General features: G+C 39.4%; 1 gene segment (V, D, J or C); it reads left to right on the forward strand.

Moving 5' to 3' along the window:
• Positions 1–622: 622 nt before the first annotated feature.
• LOC308697731 (immunoglobulin heavy constant mu-like) lies at positions 623–14,254 on the forward strand. The segment is given in 10 exons: positions 623–805; positions 898–1,179; positions 1,845–2,138; positions 8,120–8,407; positions 9,944–10,243; positions 10,804–11,092; positions 11,492–11,779; positions 11,872–12,171; positions 13,041–13,328; positions 13,451–14,254.
• Positions 14,255–23,377: the final 9,123 nt, after the last annotated feature.

Genomic DNA, 23,377 nt, shown 5'->3' on the forward strand with positions numbered 1-23,377 from the left:
GAACGTTCTCAGAACGTTCTCTTTAGGTTATAAAAATAAAACCTAAAACCTGCAAGGAAACGTTCTGGGAAGGTTCTCTTTAGGTTATAAAAATTAAACCTAAAGATAACCTACGTACAGGGAACGTTCTGGGAAGGTTCTCTTTAGGTTATAAAAATTAAACCTAAAAATAACCTACAGGGAACGTTCTGGGAAGGTTCTCTTTAGGTTATAAAAAATAAACCATAAAATAACCTACAGGGAACGTTCTGGGAAGGTTCTCTTTAGGTTATAAAAATAAAACCTAAAAATAACCTGCAGGAAACGTTCTGGGAAGGTTCTCTTTAGGTTATAAAAATTAAACCTAAAAATAACCTGCAGGGAACGTTCTGGGAAGGTTCTCTTTAGGTTATTAAATAACAACCTGCAGGGAACGTTCCCAGAACGTTCTCTTTAGGTTATAAATTTAGACCTAAAAATAACCTACAGGGAACGTTCTGGGAACGTTCCCTTAATGTTATAAACATAGATCCTAAAAATAACCTACAGGGAACGTTCCCAGAACGTTCTTGTTTGGTTCCCAAAAAAATAACCAAATGGGAACCAAACGGGAACGTTAGGGGAACGTTCTGTGTTTGCTGGGACAACACTGAAGTGTTATGGTTGGCAGACGGTACCAGTAAAAACGGCACAAGGGCTCCCAAAGACCTCAATACAACTGTGAGCAACTTGACTTTGTCGAGAGACGAGTGGTTGAAACTGAAGACCATTGTTTGTACTACTAAACATCCATGTTTCCCAGAAGAGAGCAAAACAATTCAAGCTGGTAAGTTGTTGTTTATTTTGCACTGATCAAGTGTGACAATTTAGGTTCTGAAAACCACATATTGTGTATTAAAATGTATGTTTGATCTTCAGATGATATGAAGAAGGATCCTGTAGTGATGATCAGGAAGAAATCAGCTCAGTCAGGCACTGCTTTGCTGGAGTGTGTTGTAAAAGATCTCCCCTCTGGTGAGGTCTGCATCAACTTCCAGGCCAACAGTACTGATATCTCAAATTTCACTTGTGTGGACTGGACCCCTTCTAAAAACATTTGGTCCCTGACCACACATTCTGCAATCCCTATTGAGCACCAGAAGAAGGGAAACAGTTTTACCTGAAGAAACTGGACATCAGATCCTGCTGGAAACCTTTTTGGTAGGGAACATTTAATCGGCAACACTTAACAAAAAAGGTCTCGTTTGTTAACATTTGACATTAAAAAAAAATACATTAGCACTGGTCCGGGGGTGTGTGTGTGTGTGTGTGTGTGTGTGTGTGTGTGTGTGTGTGTGTGTGTGTGTGTGTGTGTGTGTGTGTGTGTGTGTGTGTGTGTGTGTGTGTGTGTGTGTGTGTGTGTGTGTGTGTGTGTGTGTGTGTGTGTTCACAACTCACTGCTCTTAATGTGTGTGCACTAACTTGGATGGGTTAAATGCAGAGGACAATTTCCGAGTACGAGTCACCTAGAGTTGGCCTTACGTTCACTACACTATGTTTTTACAAAACGTATTCACCTTTGTTTATTTTAGTCAATAACATATCCATGATAGTTCACAGTGCATAATGTTAACAGATGCAACTTTTGATCTTAAAAAATGTATAAGTAAATGTTGAGATTAGCATAAACTAATATTAGCAAATGCTGTAAACTTATTCTTTATTGTTAGTTCATGTTAACTATTGTAAGCAATTAAAACCTTCTTGTAATATGTTATCATTAATTATATCTGAGACATTAATTCATGGATTGAAATGAATTTTACTAATATATGGATGTATTATGTTTCCTTCACTGGACATTTGATAACTTTTGTTCCCCTTAGATGATCCTACCATAGAGCTTGTTGTTGTTCCCAGTGTGGGTCAGTCTAGTTCAGAGCCACAAAGACTGCTGTGTTCTGGAAAAGGATTGGACCTGAAGATCAAGTGGTTTTCAAAATCTACGGAGAAAAATTACACAGCTTTAGAGGTCTCAGTGATGGAAAATGGCTGTGTGAAAGTGGACAGTGAGATTTTGGTGCCACAGCAAGAGTGGGATCAAGGGGTCACTTACACCTGTCAAATTATCGATGAACCCAGTGGGAAAACTGCTAATAAAAGCACAAGTATTTGTGCAGGTAAACACGCCATATGTGACTCTCTCTCTCTCTCTCTCTCCCCCCCCTCTCTCTCTCTCCCCCCCCCTCTCTCTCTCTCTCTCTCTCTCCCCCCCTCTCTCTCTCTCTCTCTCTGCGTGTGGGTTGCATGCTGGGAGCGGAAGTGTGGTGTGGGGGGTTGAGAGCGGCACGTTTTTGAATTTGGTTTCAAGTTTAATTTTCGTTTATTGTGGTTTAGTTGGTTTTTTTTTTATTTATTTTTTATTATAATTTGAAAAAAAAAAAAAATTCTGGGGTGATTTATTTATTTTGATTAAGGCCATGGCGTCTCTTCCAGGCGAGGGAACGCCGGGGTTATCTATTAAGAACGGGTGTAAAGTGTTCTCGGATCAAGCATTCACCGTAGAGGATGTACTTTTAGCAATGGGTGAGATTGTAGGGCACGAAAATATAGCATCGGCATCTAGAATGAACAAGGCGGTGGTGGTGTTTTTAAAAGACGAAAAGTTTGTAAACAGCCTCGTTGAGAAAGGAATTGTTGTTGCCGATTCCCTGGTGCAAGTAACGTTGCGCGCACCTGCTACCAGGGTTACCATTTCTAATGCGCCTCCGTTTATTTCTAATGAGCAAATTATAAAAGAACTGAGTCGCTTTGGAAAGTTTGCTGGATCCGTTAAAATGTTGCCGCTCGGGTGTAAAAACGCAGCGTTAAAATAGTTTTGTCTTTTCGAAGACAAGTATTCATGTTTTTGAACGCGCAATCTAAGGAATTGGATATCTCATTTCGCATTCAACAAGGGGACAGTTCCTATATGATTTTTGCAACGAAAGATAGCTTGAGATGTTTCGAATGCGGCGATTTAGGACATAAGAAGTTCACGTGTCCACATAGGAAACAATCAGAAAATGATAATAGTGAAGTAAATAAGGATGAGCAAACAGTTCAAAGCGAAAAAAACGAAAGGCAAGACAAAGAAAAACGGCCCATAGTTGCAAAGAATGGAATGAGTTCAGGGAAAAAAAAAAAAAAAAAAGATAGACGAGCTTAACGAGAATGATCCGGAGGATACGATTTTGGCAGGTGAACCCGGCGTTACTTCTCAAACTGGATCTCCACCCGAGAAGAGTACTTTAGATCCAAGTTCAAAGTCAGAGGTGTGAGTTTATTTCATCTATGCGAGCTGGTGATAATGCTGTAGGCCCGACTGTTTTGGAAGATGATGCGGTTAAGGAGAATGTGTTTATGGTAAAGAGGTGGCGAGCGTCGGGCTACAGAATAATGTGAGTATGGAGAGTGAAAGTAGTGATGAAGAACTGGAGGATTGTGACAATTGTTCGGAGTTTTCGGAGATTGATTGTAGTCAGGCTTTGGAGGACGTGTATTCGGTCGAGGAATTAAATGATTTTCTGATGATGAAAGCACAGAAGACGACGGGCTATGAGGTCATTTCAAAACAGAAACGATTTCGGCTGAAAAAGTTTCTAACAAGCGTACGTAAAACTCAGAAAGAGAACGTAAAATTGTTAAAATGGAAAAAATAAAGCACATGGGTGTGGGATCTATCCTAATTTTTCTGTTGTTTCTCTGTCTTTTGTTTTTTTCCCTCTCCCCTGCCATGCAGATTCTTAGATTAGGATCACTGAATGTTAATGGGTTGAGGGATGGAGGAAAAAGGGTTTTACTCTCTGAGTTTCTTAGGCTTAAAGATTCAGAAGTAATATTTTTACAAGAAACCCATAGTGATAAAAAAAATGAATCAGAGTTAAATTTGTGGTGGGATGGAAAGCTTTGTTTAAGCCATGGGACCAATGTAAGTCCAGGTGTAGCAATTTTATTTGCAACTCACCTAAATGTTAACATTTTATCAGAAATGGAAATAGAGAGAGGACGTATTTTGATGGTGAAAGCTAAAGTTGAAAATCAGATATTCGTTTTTATAAATATGTATGCTCCAAATAAAGGGTCAGATAGAATAATCATGTTTAGAAAATTAGGAGAGTTTTTAAAAAGTTATACTTTAGATGGTATGTTGATCATGGGTGGGGATTGGAATTGTTCTCTGAACTTTCTTGTAGATAGGAATAATGAGGAACCACATCCTGTATCAGCTGCTGTTTTAAAAAGTATTATAGATCAGGATGATTTAGTAGATGTATGGAGAGACAGGAACAAAGAGGTGAAACTTTTTACATGGACCAAGGTCTCGCAGGGAACGATAAGTGTAGCTAGACTGGACAGGTTTTATGTCAAGTGTGCTGAGAATAATAGGATAATGGGGTGTAATGTTTATCCATGTTGTCTATCAGATCACAATTTTATCACAGTTAATATTGTTTTGAATCAAACTAAATTTAAAAGTCCGTACTGGAAATTTAATGCTGCATTATTGAAAGAAAAAGAGTTCATTGAGAAATTTGAAATGTTTTGGAAGGAATGGGTTTCTAAGAAAAATGATTTTGATGATTTGATACAATGGTGGGAAATAGGAAAGACACAAATAAAAATATTTTGTCAGCAGTATACATGTTTTTCAACAAGAAAAACAAAGCAAAAAATTTCTGAAATAGAACAAGAGATATTTCACATTACATCTGGTATGGTTCAGAAATCAAATGATTGTTCAGCTGACATGTTGGGTGAAAAGAAACGTGATCTAGAAGATCTGTTGCAAGTGCGGGCAAAAGGGGCCCTGATTAGATCACGATTTTTGTCTGTGCATGAGATAGATGCTCCCACGGCGTATTTTTTTAACTTAGAAAAGGTGTCAAAACAACAAAATGAAATGTATTGTCTGACAAAACCCGATGGACAAAAGACTTTTGAGGCAAGAGAAATGAGAAAGATTGCGGTGGACTTTTACTCAAACTTGTACAAAAAAGAAGAAACGGATCCTGAGTGTGTGTCACAGATACTGCAGCAGTTGCCTTCTCTCACTAAAACACAGAGTGAGATTTTGGACAGTGATGTATCATTTGAGGAGTTGACTGATGCCGTCAAACAGATGAAGCCTGGGAGAGCACCTGGAATTGATGGACTATCAGTGGACTTCTTTAAAGCTCTGTGGAACTACATCGGAAGAGAGTTGTACGAGGTGATTCAAGAGTGTTTTAAAGAAAAACGCCTTCCCACAAGTTCCCAACGGGCAGTATTAACACTTTTACCAAAAAAGGGGGACTTGAGTGATCTTAAAAACTGGAGGCCGGTGTCAATCCTAACAACGGACTATAAGCTAATTGCTAAAGTGTTGGCAAATAGGCTGAAAACTGTATTAGGAGATGTAATACATCCAGATCAATCCTACTGCATTCCAGAAAGATCCATATATGACAACATTTTTATGATCAGAGACATTTTAGATTACTCAAAGCTACATGAAGTGAATGTTGGCTTTCTGTTCCTAGATCAGGAGAAAGCATTCGATCGAGTGGATCATGGTTTTCTGTATGATACAATGACTGCTTTTGGGTTTGCAGATAGTTTTATGTCATGGATCAAACTCTTATACATGAATGCCTCTTGTGTTCTAAAGATAGGAGGTGGGTTAAGTAAACCAATAAGTTTGCTTAAAGGCATAAGACAAGGATGCCCACTGTCCGGTCAGTTATACGCATTAGCAGCGGAACCACTCCTACGTGTGTTAAGACAAGAACTGTCTGGTCTAAAGGTGGAAGGTTGCTGCAATGCATTTAAATTAACCGCATATGCAGACGACATAACTGTGATCGTGAAAGATCAAAGAGATATTGATGTTGTTATTCACAGTATCTCTTTATATGAGAGAGCGTCTTCTGCTAAACTGAACTGGAGTAAAACCGAAGCTTTTTGGTGCAATGAAAAAGAGGAATGTTGTAATGTCAATGTAAAACCTGTTATCCCTGGAAATGTAAGGTGGGAAAAAGATGGTTTTAAGTTTTTAGGCATCTTTTTGGGTTTAGAAGTATACCAAAGAAAAAATTGGGAAGGGGTTAAAGATAAAATCTGTAATAGAGTATTAAAATGGAATTGGATTGTACCTCAATTGTCATATAGAGGGAGGGTACTAGTCATTAATAATCTTGCTGCCTCTATTTTATGGCATAAATTAATTGTGTTAAACCCACCAGATGGATTCATCAAGGAAATTCAGAGAGTGTTTGTTAATTTTTTTTTGAAAGGGCAACACTGGCTAAGAGAAGCAGTACTGTATCTGCAGTTAAATGAAGGAGGTCAAGGCCTTATGGACATCAAGTCCAAGGTAGCTGCATTCAGATTGCAGATTGTGAAAAGAATCCTATATAATCAGCCGCAGAACTGGACTGAAGTAGCTTGTGCTTTACTAAGAAGAGTGGGGCGGATGAACTTGGATAGACACCTTTTCTTAATGAATTTGAAGGAAGTAGATTTTAACGGACTCTCTCCTTTTTATACATCAGTCTTAAATGTGTGGCAAATATTTATTGTTAAAAGAGAGCTGTCTGAAATAACCCATGAGTGGGTGCTTGAAGAACCTTTGATTTTTAATCCGCTTTTTTCCAGTGAGATGTTAAAATCTAAAGGTGTTTGCGCAAGCTTGGTTAAAGCAGGAATATGTAAAATATGCCATCTTCGGCAGAGGGACAAATGGATATCTGCAGAATTACTGGCCTTGAAGATTGGTGTTCATTATGTTAGGATTGTTGAAAGATTATTATATGAGATGCAGGAGTTTTGTACTGTACCTGTGCAAGCAGAAATGGCTGAGACTGTTTTCCCCAGCATCAGGGTGGGTGTAAATGTAGGAGACTGGCAGGAGGGGGATGGAAGATTACTGTCTTTTACAACACCTGAAATTAGTCTCTTTGACACAATATCTAAGAAGGCTTTGTATCTTGTTTGTGTAAAATGCTTAAATTTAAGAGCATTGCGAGATCTCCCTGAGACCAAATGGACTAATTTAGTTGAATCAGGGGCCTCTCCGAAAGGATGTTGGAGGACGTTGTATAAGATGCCAATCGAGAAAAGAAGTGGAGATTTGCAATGGAGGATTTCTCATTGGATTTTAGCAACAAACCGTTATAAAGTTCATCTAAATCCTTTGCAAGGAGAAGAGTGTTTGTTTTGTGGGCTACCAGAAACAGTGTGTCATATTTTTCTTGAATGTTTTAGGCTAGCAGGAATTATGGGTATGTTAAAAGACCTGAGTCATGATTTTGGTTTAATTTTTACAAATAGTTTTTTTATTTTTGGACCAAAATATAGCACCTCAAATAAAAGCAAAATTGTCTTGATAAATGTTTTATTTGGTATGGCAAAAATGGCTATCTGGCTGACAAGAAAGAGAAAAATGCAGTTTAATAGCGAAAATGACACTTTGGACATGTTCAGAGCTCTGGTAAAGAGTAGGCTGGTTATGGAGAATAAGTATTATGAACTGGTGAATGATACTGATTCTTTCTTCTACTTATGGGGGATTGAAAATGTTTTATGTAAATCCAACGAAGAGGGAGGTTGCAATGTATTGCTGTAAAAGAAGCGTTTTTTTAAAGGTTTTATTCTTTTTTAAGACTTTTTTTTAATCTGGATATGCTATTTAATATTAATGTAGTAGTGTGTTAAATGTGTATACAGTTCTGGTATAGATTGTAATTAAAGAGATGTTAAAAGTCTCTCTCCCTCTCTCTCTCTCTCTCTCTCTCTCTCTCTCTCTCTCTCTCTCTCTCTCTCTCTCTCTCTCTCTCTCTCTCTCTCTCTCCCCCCTCTCTCTCTCTCCCCTTCTCTCTCTCTGTCTCTCTCTCCCTCTCTCTCTCTCTCTCTCTCTCTCTCTCTCTCTCTCTCTCTCTGTCTCCCCCCCTTCTCACTCTCTCAATATGAGGTCAAAAAAAAAAACTTGTAAAGCCAGCCATAACTATAAAGAGTTCAAGGTAGAATATGACATGTGCATGGGTAAGCTGAAAAAAAGGAAGATGAATCATATATGACAGTATAATTAGTATATAAGCATCATCATTCTATGAATCTAACTTTATTAATTTCACATTTACAGCAAAGTCTGTGTGCAAACCTTCAGTCCAAGTAAAGAGAGCCCCTCTCAGAGACATTTTGAAGGAGAACAAAGTCACAATTTCTTGTATTGTTGAAGCGCCACACAACACTGAAGTGTCATGGTTGGCAGACGGTACCAGTAAAAATGGCACTAGGGCTTCCAATGACCTTCTCAATACAACTGTGAGCAACTTGACTTTGTCGAGAGACGAGTGGTTGAAACTGAAGACCATTGTTTGTACTACTAAACATCCATGTTTCCCAGAAGAGAGCAAAACAATTCAAGCTGGTAAGGTTTTTTTTTTTTTTTTGCACTGATCAAGTGTGACAATTTAGGTTCTGAAAACCACATATTGTGTACATGGCCGTAGCCAGCTATGAGGTCACCGAGGTCCGGACCTCGGTCATTTTTTTATATTCAAAAATAAAATTTCAAGCTCTCTGAATGATTAATTAGCCGTTTAAACCGCGTCATATGTGTGTTTGCAATTTATGTCGCTGCGAGAAGGTAGATCAGTGAACGGAGCTTGAGAGCGTGTTGTGAGCATAGACTGTAAAAAATGCGGCAGAGCGCTTTATGTCACTTTATTATAATTTATAAATAAAGCGCAAAAGAAACTACAAGCATGATGCAACAGCATCGTAGTTGATGTCAATTTGAAAGTCATGAAATGACCAAAAAGTGCCAATAAACTTTTTTTTCTTTTACATTTCCGATAATGGCGCGTATAATTTGCACTAAGTGCCTGTCTTTTTAGCAAAAAAGGCACCCACAACTAAATAGCTACAGTTGCACGGGTCGTTGGGCGTGCGTGAGGTGCTTGAAACTAAGTAGCTTTTGACGCGTTCGACTCGAGTTCGAATCCGCCTTTTGCCGAACTCGCTCTTCTCCCTCTTCTCCCTTTTCCCAATACACATGAGATGTAAAATGTATAGCCTAACATAAAGGTCTCTAGCGTTATATTTTGCCAACGAACTAATATCGAAACCGTGATATGGTTTTGTGCTTTATAAAACAGCACAAGACTTTAAGTATCCTATATAGGCATGTTTGTGCTGCGTGATTTAAAGAAAAGTGCGCACTTTGCTCACGCGATCAAAGGGTTTATTTCTTGCAAGTGAAGACATTAGGACAAAAGTATTGTAATTTTCCTATAGTGTAATGTAAAATATACTTTTGAAATATTCATTTTCATTTATTAGGCTATATGGATTTTATGTCATAGGAATAATTATAGAAATCATTATTATATTATTATACTAATTGTTTGGCATACTAAAACACCAGTTATAATGTAATGTAGACTGAAACTCCATATCATAACTAAAAAATATGTTTGAGCCCCCTTTAATGTCCATGTACAAGTCAATGTTTTTTATTTGTGCACAGTTCATGGGTTGAAGCCCGTTGAAGCTCTTAATTTTGAGCTCTCAAAGAGCACCAGATTGATGCATTTAACCTTAAAATGTACAAAATTTTCTTGCGGGGGAGCATGCCCCCGAACCCCCCTAGAGGGACAGAGGTTTACCCAACATAGTTTTACAAAATCCTATATGGGAAAGATCTATCATTTATGAACTTTACTCCAGCATAGTACAACAAAGTTCCTTTTAAGTCAGTAAACTAAAACTCTTAATGCAAAATTAAAATGTCCTTGGACAAACTATACATTAGGCCTGCCTAAGGGGGGGCCTACAAGACATTGATTGTGCCCAGGGGCCTCTGAATTCTTAATCCGGCCCTGCACCTCACCTCGGACCTCACTAATTTTCAAACCCTGGTTACGGCCTTGATTGTGTATTAAAATGTATGTTTGATCTTCAGATGATATGAAGAAGGATCCTGTAGTGATGATCAGGAAGAAATCAGCTCAGTCAGGCACTGCTTTGCTGGAGTGTGTTGTAAAAGATCTCCCCTCTGGTGAGGTCTGCATCAACTTCCAGGCCAACAGTACTGATATCTCAAATTTCACTTGTGTGGACTGGACCCCTTCTAAAAACATTTGGTCCCTGACCACACATTCTGCAATCCCTATTGAGCACCAGAAGAAGGGAAACAGTTTTACCTGCAAAGTTCACAGACTCTTCAGAAACTGGACATCAGATCCTGCTGGAAACCTTTTTGGTAGGGAACATTTAATCGGCAACACTTTACAAAAAAGGTCTCGTTTGTTAACATTTGACATTAAAAAAAAATACATTAGCACTGGTCCGGGTGTGTGTGTGTGTGTGTGTGTGTGTGTGTGTGTTCACAACTCACTGCTCTTAATGTGTGTGCACTAACTTGGATGGGTTAAATGCAGAGGACAATTTCCGAGTACGAGTCACCTAGAGTTGGCCTTACGTTCACACTATGTTTTTACAAAACGTATTCACCTTTGTTTATTTTAGTCAATAACATATCCATGATAGTTCACAGTGCATAATGTTAACAGATACAACTTTTGATCTTAAAAAATGTATAAGTAAATGTTGAGATTAGCATAAACTAATATTAGCAAATGCTGTATACTTATTCTTTATTTTTAGTTCATGTTAACTAATGTAAGCAATTAAAACCTTCTTGTAATATGTTATCATTAATTATATCGGAGACATTAATTCATGGATTGAAATGAATTTTACTAATATATGGATGTATTATGTTTCCTTCACTGGACATTTGATAACTTTTGTTCCCCTTAGATGATCCTACCGTAGAGCTTGTTGTTGTTCCCAGTGTGGGTCAGTCTAGAGCCACAAAGACTGCTGTGTTCTGGAAAAGGATTTGACCTGAAGATCAAGTGGTTTTCAAAATCTACGGAGAAAAATTACACAGCTTTAGAGGTCTCAGTGATGGAAAATGGCTGTGTGAAAGTGGACAGTGAGATTTTGGTGCCACAGCAAGAGTGGGATCAAGGGGTCACTTACACCTGTCAAATTATCGATGAACCCAGTGGGAAAACTGTTAATAAAAGCACCAGTATTTGTGCAGGTAAACACGCCATATGTGACTCTCTCTCTCTCCCTCTCTCTCTCTCTCTCTCCCCCCCTCTCTCTCTCTCTCTCTCTCCCCCCCTCTCTCTCTCTCTCTGTCTCTCTCTCTCTCCCCCCCCTCTCTCTCCCCTTCTCTCTCTCTATCTCTCTCTCTCTCTATCTCTCTCTCTCTCTCTCTCTCTCTCTCTCTCTCTGTCTCCCCCCCTTCTCACTCTCTCAATATGAGGTCAAAAAAAAACTTGTAAAGCCAGCCATAATTATAAAGAGTTCAAGCTAGAATATGACATTTGCATGGGTAAGTTGAAAAAAAAAGGAAGATTAATCATATATGACAGTATAATTAGTATATAAGCATCATCATTCTATGGATCTAACTTTATTAATTTCACATTTACAGCAAAGTCTGTGTGCAAACCTTCAGTCCAAGTAAAGAGAGCCCCTCTCAGAGACATTTTGAAGGAGAACAAAGTCACAATTTCTTGTATTGTTGAAGCGCCACACAACACTGAAGTGTCATGGTTGGCAGACGGTACCAGTAAAAATGGCACTAGGGCTTCCAATGACCTTCTCAATACAACTGTGAGCAACTTGACTTTGTCGAGAGACGAGTGGTTGAAACTGAAGACCATTGTTTGTACTGCTAAACATCCATGTTTCCCAGAAGAGAGCAAAACAATTCAAGCTGGTAAGTTTTTTTTTTTTTTGCACTGATCAAGTGTGACAATTTAGGTTCTGAAAACCACATATTGTGTATTAAAATGTATGTTTGATCTTCAGATGATATGAAGAAGGATCCTGTAGTGATGATCAGGAAGAAATCAGCTCAGTCAGGCACTGCTTTGCTGGAGTGTGTTGTAAAAGATCTCCCCTCTGGTGAGGTCTGCATCAACTTCCAGGCCAACAGTACTGATATCTCAAATTTCACTTGTGTGGACTGGACCCCTTCTGAAAACATTTGGTCCCTGACCACACATTCTGCAATCCCTAGAGAGAACCAGAAGAAGGGAAACAGTTTTACCTGCAAAGTTCACAGACTCTTCAGAAACTGGGCATCAGATCCTGCTGGAAACGTTTTTGGTAGGGAACATTTAATCGGTAACACTTTACAAAAAAGGTCTTGTTTGTTAACATTTGACATAAAAAAAAAATACATTAGCACTGGTCCGTGTGTGTGTGTGTGTGTGTGTTCACAACTCACTGCTCTTAATGTGTGTGTGCACTAACTTGGATGAAAGGTCTCGTTTGTTAACATTTGACATAAAAAAAAAAATACACTAGCACTGGTCCGGGTCCACTAACTTGGATGGGTTAAATGCAGAGGACAATTTCCGAGTATGAGTCACCTAGAGTTGGCCTTAACTTCACTTCACTATGTTTTTACAAAACGTATTCACCTTTGTTTATTTTAGTCAATAACATATTCATGATAGTTCACAGTGCATAATGTTAACAGATGCAACTTTTGATCTTAAAGGACAAGTTCGGTATTTTACACTTAAAGCCCTGTTTACAAATCGTTTCTGATGAAATAGAACGGTTAAGATAAAATTGTGGACAAATGCTGCTGTCCCGAGAATTTTAGGTTTCTTTCACTTTCCCCCCCCACCAGTAGACTGGGTGTATAGGTGCACTCGAACACTCCTTCCTAAAACACATTAAACTTTCGTTTACAAAGACGTGAAACTCACCGAGTGGTCAGGGGTGTCCACTGACATGCTCACACAAAAATCGCTGCAAAATATGCTTGAGTCATCCCAAAGTCCATTTACCAAATTTGGAGAACTTGTACGGTGGGTGCCATCAGATCGATCTATCTATCTTTCTATCTAGAAGACAGTAAATATGAAGATGGCAAATACAACAGAATATATTTGCAATACATATACCTCTCTGTACACTCTATTATCTGATCTGTTTCTCTCACTGTTTTTTATTTATTTATTTAGCCTCTTTGATCCACTCTGCTCCATCTGCAAAGCTACTGCAGGGTGCTAGTGAGCTGGTGTGTCTGGCGTATGGTTTCAGCCCTCCTGCTATCAACATCACCTGGCTGCTTGGGATGAATGAAATGTTTGCCCACAATGACACCAACCCCGCAAAAGGCCCTGATGGCAAATTTAGTATCCGAAGTCACCTGCAGCTCTTGCCTTCAGATTGGGCACCTGGTGAAGTGTACACATGCAGGGTCACTCATGTAACTGGTACCCAGTTGCTTAACATCTCCAAAAAATCAGGTATGCAATATTTCATGTACTGAAACCCAAGTTTATCAAGGAAATAATTGAGTCAATAAACTTACGAAATGTCATAATTTTCAAATGTGATCTAATTGTTTCCTCGGGTTTGCATTTTACAGCATTATTTGAAGAGGCTATATATATAAATGAGAACAAACCCGAATATATTGTGCAGGACACCATTGAAGAGACCTGGAACATGGCCTGTGCCTTTCTCACCCTCTTCATCCTCTCTCTTCTCTATGGGTGCACAGTGACATTGGTCAAAGTGAAGCCTAAATGAGCAACATTTGGTGTGTGTGTGTGTGTGTGTGTGTGTGTGTGTGTGTGTGTGTGTGTGTGTGTGTGTGTGTGTGTGTGTGTGTGTGTGTGTGTGTGTGTGTGTGTGTTTCATGGCTTCTGGCTTCTTTTGCTTTTAGTTTTTTTAGTTTATTAATTTTCTTTAACTTTTCTTAGCTGTGCAAAAGTGACATGGTACAACTTTTGGCCTTGTGGACATTTAAATGTAATTAAATAAATCAATGTTTTAACACTTTTTACTAATTGATTTAATCTGTCTATTAAGTGTATAAACATATCACAGGAGATTTCAGTCAAAGTTCCACTGTATCTCAAATTGTGCATTGTGAGAACATTCTGTAACAAAATAAAAAAATTTGAAATAAAATTGTCGAACTCAGTTGTTTTGCTGAGGCTAATTTCACTGCCAGAATTTTAGATTTGACCCTGTTTAAAAAATATTTACACACTATTTGAGTAATTTGAGAAATTACAGCTTGAGTGAACATTATGCAAAATAAATAAAAAATATTTTAATTTCACTCTTGATTCAGTAATGTAATAATTCAGATTTTTACGATGGATTTTCATAGTTTAAAATTAAAAGTTTGGGACAACGGATAGCTTCACAGAACATTAAGTACAAAAAAAAAAAAAAAAAAAAACGAAACGCAGCACTCTGGTGACTAGGCTACTAGCCATAGACAGTAAAAGAAATGGACACAGCGACCCCATTGGAACTCAATTGAGACAAGTGAAGCCCATTTTTAGCGATTTCTTAGCACTTCCTTTCCTGACGCGCAGACTCAAACCGAGCAAAGCGTTACACGGACCACGTGAGCAACCCGTCTGTCTTCTAGTAGCTGTGCCAAGAGAAATCTGAATCATTCCCTTCCGAATCTTGCAGAGACGGAGAGTGTGAGTAGGAATTGTCCATGAGCATGGAGCAGGATCAACTTTTGCTAAGTATTCTGATTAATTATATTGTCATTTTGCCTCTACGTCCCCCCGATTGCCAGCGAGCTTCTCCTCCTGTCCATACGGTAATCTATCTAATGTGCGACAAAGAGTCGCTTGGTTATGACGCAATCGTTAGCCTACTTTTACAAAAACTGCTTCTACGGGGCCATAACATAAGCTACAAGGTAATGGAGCATTTTATACATTGTCGTGTTTCTTTAGAAATAAAAAATGGACAAATGGAGTCTTCAAACGCCTCAAATGTAAAGTTATTCGCTGTCAATGTGACGCCAAAATGAATGGAAGTCAATGGGATTGCTAACGCAAGTGAAGTTCCGCTCAAGATGGCGGCACCTGGCCGACTTCAACTTCCGGTCGACTTCCTTCCCGCTTGCGATATTTTTTTTCCCAGGAGGGTAGGGGAAGACTCATTAATATTCATTAGGGAAGTCATCACTGATTGGTCTTTACCCCAGTGACGGGTAGGTTTAGGGGCGGGGTTGGGGTAGGTCATCACATAGACCCCAGTGACGGGTAGGTTTAGGGGCGGGGTTAGGGGTAGGTCATCAGACCAATCAGTGATGACTTCCCTAATGAATATTAATGAGTCTTCCCCTACCATCCTGGGAAAAAAAATATCGCTTCCCGCTTGCTACTAGCCAGGGGCAAGCGTGCCGCACAAGCCCTGAAAAGTGAAGCCAAAACCTCTCGATCGCCCCCCGGTGGCTGGTCCTAGTATAGGTCATAAGCCCCGCCTCCCCGTGTTATTCAACGGGACGTGAGACCAACTAAACAATTAAATTACACTTCAAATATCTTTTTTCCAAAGGTGGTTTCTTTCATTTGCTGTCGTTTTTATCACGCTGATGTAAGTTCAAGTGTCTGTTTCAAAAATAAGTTGGTTTTTAGTTAGTTACGTGATGTGGTGGTGTAACGTCATGATTGACAGCTGTGATTGACAGGTTCTCGAGCGAAGTAGTCACTGAAGCACCAACGGACATTTTTTTCGGGATCTTCGGAGGACTGAGGAGATTGTATTTACTTTATTTTAACAAGCCTCTTGTCGTACTGCAATCAATTTTTTAAAAAGTGTGCAGAATCCGCTCTCCCTGAGTGCATTCGGCGAGAGTGAAGGCGGAGCGTTGATTTCGCGGCTTTACTTCCTGCTCACGACTGCGCAGGTCTGGTCCCGAGATCGCTACTGCGCAGACTCAAGTTCCAATATGTCAGCGCCATATCGGGACTCTGGCGGCTTCAGTTCTCATCAATGGAAGAGAGCGAAGGTGTGTCGTCCATCTTTTTTTACAGTCTATGGCCAGGGGCTGTATTCACAAAGCATTTTATCTTACCACTATACTCCCTAATCGCACTAAAAGATTTTAGCTAGGAGTTTTCTCTTAAAAGTTATTCACAAGGCCTTTCAGACCTACTCTTAGTAAAGAAAAATGACAACTCCTACTCTAAAAGAGTGAGTCTTTAGGCTTGTTCGACTTCATGCAGCTCTGCGCAGACCGATCGGCGGCTGACTTAAAGCAGTGCATGCCGGTTAGAAATTTTGTCCGACTTGATACAGCGCCGACGCCACGTGACTGTGACGTATGCCATCAAAGTACCGCGAGAGCAATTCGAGAGTAGCCGGAGAACTCAGCCTGTGCAGCTTCTCAAGAGCGGCTGCACTGGGCTGCACGTGGGCTGATGACGACACAGCTGTTCCACGATTGGCTGGATTCACCGCATGACAACGATCACGTGTGTTTCGTGTTTATTTCGAACACCTTTAGTTCCTCTAAAGCTCTCAAATCAGTTTATTATAACAGTGAACACTCTTTTCATGTCGTTGTCATGCTATATTGTGTCATGTTTATCAAATTAAAACTGCTTAAAAAACGTAGACTCCACTTCATTGATAGTTGCTTATGTTGAACTTTATTCTTGTTCAAACAGACGCTGTATGAAGCAGTACATAAAGTAGGCTATTGAATGAAAATGTCTCTGAAACATCTGTGTATTATTTGGCAAATATTGCATTTCACTGCAGCTGTGGTAAAGTATGCAAACACCACGTGAGTGGTCACTACGGGAACCAGAAAGTGTCCGACTTCACGTCTCCGTTTGCAGCTCCTCCCCGCCTGCACGCGGCTACTCTCGCCGATCGGTTGCATCCAGCCGCAGCCGATGTCGAACACACCTTTTGTTGCTATGGTCATAGGCGCCGATTTATGTTTTCCTCCGTGGGTGCTCATGGGCGTACGCCCTTAAAAAAAAAAAAAAAAAAAAAAAAAAAAGTCAATTTTTTTGCACTTCAGAACCTTAGGAAATGGACAGCGGCCGACACTTAACAGTGTTAAATTTGAAAAATACTGTTCGATAGAACTGCTTGGTTTGTTACCACAGTAACAGTTATCTGCGTTCTTCCTCCGCGATAAAGTTCCACATTTGCGGCTATCCAACACGAAAATGCATGCAGCAAAGTTTTGTCGACAACTTTACCATCTAGCTATTCTTTTCTTCAACTCATCAGCATCCATCTCGACAACTGCAAGCAGATCGCGTGCGCGCGCGGTTATGATGACTTTTTAAAAGTTGGGAGGGCGTGGGCACAAATAAACTGATGTGGATTTTAAATTATTATTTTTTTAACTTGAAATACGGGCATATTTTTGTAGATGTGTTCCTAAAGATGTGCATATATTTGTACGTTTGCACATGATTGTTTTAAACCCATGTTTAGAGTTAGACCCGTGTTTCCCCCGTGTCCGACCCGACCCGCACCAGTTTGAGCAAAATTTGCGGGTAGGCTACCCGAACCCGCGCAGGACTCTGTCACACAAGTCCACACAGTAAAAATTAGATTTGTTAACTCACCATTGCGGTTAATTCTTCAGAAGGAACAGAATTAAAAGAACTGCGCTGTAGCTGCGTACAGAGCAGGGTCACTAAAGAGGCTTTTCATCCGAGAAACGCTGTGATTGGTGGATATGGAGCAGGCGATACCATAGATATCTATGGGCGATACTACTCGACTGACTGCGACATAACCAATCACAGTGTGACAGACGCTTCACATATCACCGACTGCAATGATTAATTTTAAATGAATGTAGACAGAGCGCCTACTGGCAGTCTGGCACACGTGGGTGCTCGGTATTTTCCGTGGGTGCTCGAGCCCCGGAGCACCCACGGTATCGGCGCCTATGGCTATGGATGACGTCATCACTCATGCACGAGCTTGACTGAAGTGACCACCTTGATTGGCTGATGATTGTAACGCGGGAATGATTCCAAACACCTCCCCTACGATGATGATTGACAGGTGACAGGTCTGAGAATGCGTGCGCTAAGTGCGAAGGACGGAAGATGATGAATAACTGTCAAAAAAATTAGGAGTCCTAAAGTTACGAGTGACACGCCCATTATTTTTAGGAGTTGCTCCTAAATTCGCCAGTTAGGAGCTACTTTTAGCCTTAAAATTCTTTGTGAATACGGCCCCAGGGCCCGTATTCATAAAGATTCTAAGAATCCTCTCAGAAAACTCTTAATTTAGCTTAAAAACTTTTACGTAGGAGTCTTAGCTTAAGAGCAATTCGGGACTGATCTGAGAGCAACTCTGAGTAAGGAAAAGACAAAAACTTTTATCTTAGTAAGAAGGCGGGGTTGACCCCGTTGCTATGTATGACACAATCTTTTGAAGACTGTGATTGGTTGGTTGTCCAAGAAGGGGAAAAAAGTGATTTTAAGTATAGGGTCTATTCTAAGCCTTCACTTTGAAATTACATGCGTAATTTTTCCTATTTGACCGTTCTCACACACACACATCATATATATAAATCCTTATTTTATTAACCATGCTGTTGATTTCCTATAAGGTATTTGCTTGGCTTAGAATGATAAAAATTGTTCCACTCTTTCTAATTACACTGATTGTTGGCATGTCTATTTAAATGGTGGTTTGAATGTTGGTTTTAATGTATCAAACATGGAATTTTCCCAGTTGCCAAATATCGTAATGTGATTACTTTCATTTCGGGCGCTATGGCATTTCTGCGCTGTGGAGATATTAGCGTGTCTCTAAAAAGATCTGTCACAAACATGATCCCTGCATGATCTAATTTAAAGCGTCTTATTAACTCACTGTCATCCATTGTCTGCAACACATTTCTTCTCCTTCTTCGTCTTTCTGCCATTTTCTCCTCTGCTAAAGAAACTCTTAAGCCTCTTAAAAGTCCTTGTCCGTGCTCCTAACAATTTTGACCTTAAGACCTCTTTTAAAGTCCCTGTAAAGGCAATTCTAAAAAAAATTCTAAACACATTATAAATGTTAGAAATGTATTGCTAAATCATATTACAAAGACTGTGAACTGTGAAGTACTGAATTGTGGAGTTAGACCGTTAAACAGTTTTTCACCGTTGCTGTGTTCCGGTTTTTTTGGGCGGGGCTAAAACGGGGGCTCGATGACGCACTGGAGCCCCTGAGCTCCTGGACACGCCCCTACTTGATGACGCACTGGAGCCCCTGATCTCTTGGACACGCCCCTACTTGATGACGCACTGGAGCCCATTCGCATCAGTTTGCAACTCAATCGCGAGTTACTATTACTGTCTGTCAGTACTATTAGTTAGTTACTACTACATCCTACAGTTTGCTAGCTAGCTATGCCTTCGTCACGGAAATGCGTATTACCTGGATGCGATCACGTACAAAACAGATCGGTGTCCTTATTTAAATTTCCGAAAAACTATCATATCAACAAGAGGTGGATTAATTTTGTGAAGAGCCACCTTGATGGAGAGCTAAGGATCACCGCCAAAACCCGCCTCTGTAGTGATCATTTTACACGGGATAGTTTTATAAACTTTCGTCGCAGACAACTGGGATTCATTCACTGATAATCCGCTGTTTCTGGTGAATGTGGCCGAACCGACTATCTCCCGCCTCGGCCTTCATCCTCCCGTCGCGCCGACAACTGGTGCCATCGTCGGCAGTGCGTGCCCACCAATGAGTGTAAGTTGCCTTGTGTGCTTATGTTATAATTAAAGTAGGTAGTCCAGGCTCGAACATGTATGGCTTTGCAAAACAAATAAGCTGCTAGGAGCATCCTTGCGAGCGTTCCCGCGAGTGGGCGTGGTTTCAGCGCAGCCAGCGGACACGCCCCCAGCGTTTGAGAGCAGAGACTACTGCTCATTTTTTCAAGATTTTGATCGCTTATTTTATGTACTTGCCGGCTTTTTTTATCATTCAAATTTGGCTGGGTGGCTAATAACACATTTTTCTGTGGTGTGACAAACTCAGAACACATACTTAATTTTGACTTTACAGGGACTTTAAGGGTTAAGATGCTTTCTGAATTACTTTTTTCTTTACTAGGATTTTTTCTTTAAATTTAAGAGTAAACGCCCACATTACTAAGAATTTTCTTAGAATTTTGTCACTAGGAGCTACTCTTTGCATTAAGATTCTTTATGAATACGGGCCCTGGGCCCGTATGTATAAAACTTCTAAGAAATGCTCTTAAGAATAGTCTTAAGCTTTGACTTAAGTGTCAGAAAATACTTAGTAAAGAGTAGGACATTTCTATAGGAGACTTTTATAAAGCAGCTAAAAGCAGCTTTCAGTAAAGTATAAGACTGAATCTTAAAGGGTTAGTTCACCCAAAAATGAAAATTCTGTCAGTAATTACTCACCCTCATGTTGTTCCAACCGCGTAATACCTTCGTTCATCTTCGGAACACAAATTAAGATATTTTTGATGAAATCTGAGCCATGTTTCACTCCTCCATAGGCTTCTATGTGACCGAAACTTGCTGGCCCAGAAAAGTTATTAAAGAGATCGTTAATATAGTCCAAGTGACTCCAGTGGCTCAATCTTAAGTATATCAAGCGACGAGAATACTTTTTGTGCGCAAAAACAAACAAAAATAACGACTTTATTCCACTATTCATTTCCTTCTCTCTGGGCCTCGTAGTGTTTTTGCGCAGCGCGTCTGTGTTACACGTCACCACGTAGGCTCACTATTGGCCGACGCCGGTCATGTGTGTGTTGCGTGATGACGTGCAACACAGACGCGCAGCACAAAAACACTACGAGGCCCAGAGAGAAGGAAATGAAAAGTGGAATAAAGTCGTTATTTTTGTTTGTTTTTGCGCACAAAAAGTATTCTCGTCGCTTGATAAACTTAATGTAGTGCCAACTGTAGTTACTTGGACTATTTTAACGATGTTTTAATAACTATTCTGGGCCGGTGAGTTTCGGTCACACTGGAAGCCTATGGAGGAGTCAAAATTCTGTCAGATTTCATCAAAAATATCTTAATTTGTGTTCCGAAGATGAACGAAAGACTTACATGGTTGGAACAACATGAGCAGCGCCGCCGCTCCCACCACGCGCTGTGCGTAGGGCACCAAGTGCTGAGGGGGCACCAAAAATAGCCTAATGAAAAAAAAATTATAATGCCGATATTATTTCATTAGCCTATAGAAATATTATTAGGCACATTTTAGCCATTATTATGTAACAAAAAAGGGGGAACAAGATAATTTAATTGCTCTAGTCTAGAAAGTACTGCCCCCCCCCGCGTTGCATGGTCCGTGCCGGTTGTTTGCGCGGGCGCCTTTGCGAAGGAGGCGTTCGCGCGGACGAAGTTTGACAGACAGACAGTAGGCAACTTTTTTGGAAATGGCCCCTAAAAGACAGCAGGAGTTAGGATCTGAGAAAAGAAAGAAGAGGAAACTGCGAGATGATGCCCGTGCATCACTTGCAGGTAAGTCCATGTTTAATCATTCTTAAATACGGGAAATGTGCTGCATGTGCTGCTGCTAACGCGCCTCGAACTTGCTGACTTATGTTATTTCTAACTTATAACTTCGGTGCAAGCTAAATTGAGATTTTACTGTTAAACATTACCTAATACAAAGCAATACAAATAACAGACGCCAGCTAGCTGTTACTTTCTTTACTATCTTTCTTTAGATATTGAGCAGTAGTTTATGGTTTATTTTGACGTGACGGTGGTTGATACTTTCTCAGTAACAGTTAACATTAGCAGTCAGTTCAGTGCACATGGTAGGCTAACAATTCCTGTTAAATATATAAAAAATATAAAATGTCATTATGAATGATATAAAGCAAACAATACTGTTTAATTGTGTGCATTATTGCACCTCATTCTATTATGCTTTTATATTATATTATATTATATTATATTATATTATATTATATTATATTATATTATATTTATCAAATAGTTGATACATAAGGAATAAAGGGGGAGAACTCCTTGGCTGCCATGCTTTCAGTTTTAAATGTTTATAATTTTTTCCAGTATGAGATTCTTTGTTTGAATATTTTGTCTAATAAATGTAATTTATTCAAAGTGACATTGAATTTGGGAAAAACATGTCTGGATTATTTTAAGAATTTTTTTATTTTGCTATTCTGTTTACTGAAGAAAAGTTTGCACTTTCAAATGTGTAGTGTGTGTTGGCTATTCTACATATGTTTACAAAGTCAGCAAAGCTGTGAAGATTTTACTTTCTCTTTTTAGTGTTCTTAAGTTTTATACTGTGATGCCGCTATTGTGTTATTGGTATTGAGTTTTATGTTTGGTAATATAAAGTTAAACTGGCAAAAACAAACGTTTTTTTTCTCGGGGTCGGGGTGGGGGGCATCATAAAGGAATTATGCTTAGGGCACCAAAATGGCTAGCAGCGGCACTGAACATGAGGGTGAGTAATTACTGACAGAATTTTCATTTTTGGGTGAACTAACCCTTTAAGTGCTGAGTGAAGTGGGACTTAAGTGTTGAAAACTAAGGACTACAGTGATGTCAACCCAAAATGGCCGCCCTCAACCACTGAATCAGCCAATAGTGAGCCTGCAAGGGTGAGGTCACTGCAGCATGACACCAATCATTTAAACGAATTATAATAAAATCATTTAATTAAGACACTGCAGCTTTAATATTTAAATTTATTTAAAAAATGCTTTGCAGTGCATTGTGCAAAATTATCACGAATTAGTATTTATGCTGTGGAAACCCTTTTCTATTGATGCGTGTCTCCTCATTTACAGTTGGAGGCTTGGAGCAATTATGCAAACATGAGTTCCATCAATGGATCCAACAACTCAGGAAAGCCCGAAATACTCAATAAAGGGGCTTTATTTCTACTGCGAGATTTGAAGATCAATTGGAAAGTCAATGAACTGCCATATAGTATTGGCCAAAAGTGAGGCCAAGGAAAATTGACACTCACCCTTTATTCAAATAGTATTAAAAATGTGTTAAAGATTTTGTACGCGTATTGTGTAGTTGTGCTTAGAGTCAATTGTTTATTTGTGATAACACAATGAAACATGTCAAACTGTACAGACATCATTTTTAGCCAAGGCTGTCAAACAAATGAACAAGAGAGGACAATGAAATATTAATAACTGACTATGTTACAGACAATGTATAATTTCTTTTTTCTCCTGTAAGCTTTTTTTTTTTTTTTTTTACCTGTAGCTGTAGTTAGGCCTTTTTTTCAAAAATATTATTGATCTGCCTGCAATGACACCATTGTCTCTGAACTGAACTGAACTGAGCTGAACGAAGACATCACTGTTTTCTCCAGAGCGACTGTATAATGAACTAAATAGATAACTAATGACTAATGAGCTTTTACAATGGAAATGAATCATCATCGAACTTTCTTAAGCTGTACAATGGCACTATGTTCTTCTAGAGCTGCTGTACAGCCCAAACTAACTTTGTTGCATTATTTTCCTGTTATCACTTTAAAGCTGCTTTGAAACAATCTGTATTGTAAA

The sequence above is a fragment of the Scardinius erythrophthalmus genome (assembly GCF_964197995.2).
Source record: "Scardinius erythrophthalmus genome assembly, chromosome: 1".
NCBI lineage: Eukaryota > Metazoa > Chordata > Actinopteri > Cypriniformes > Leuciscidae > Scardinius > Scardinius erythrophthalmus.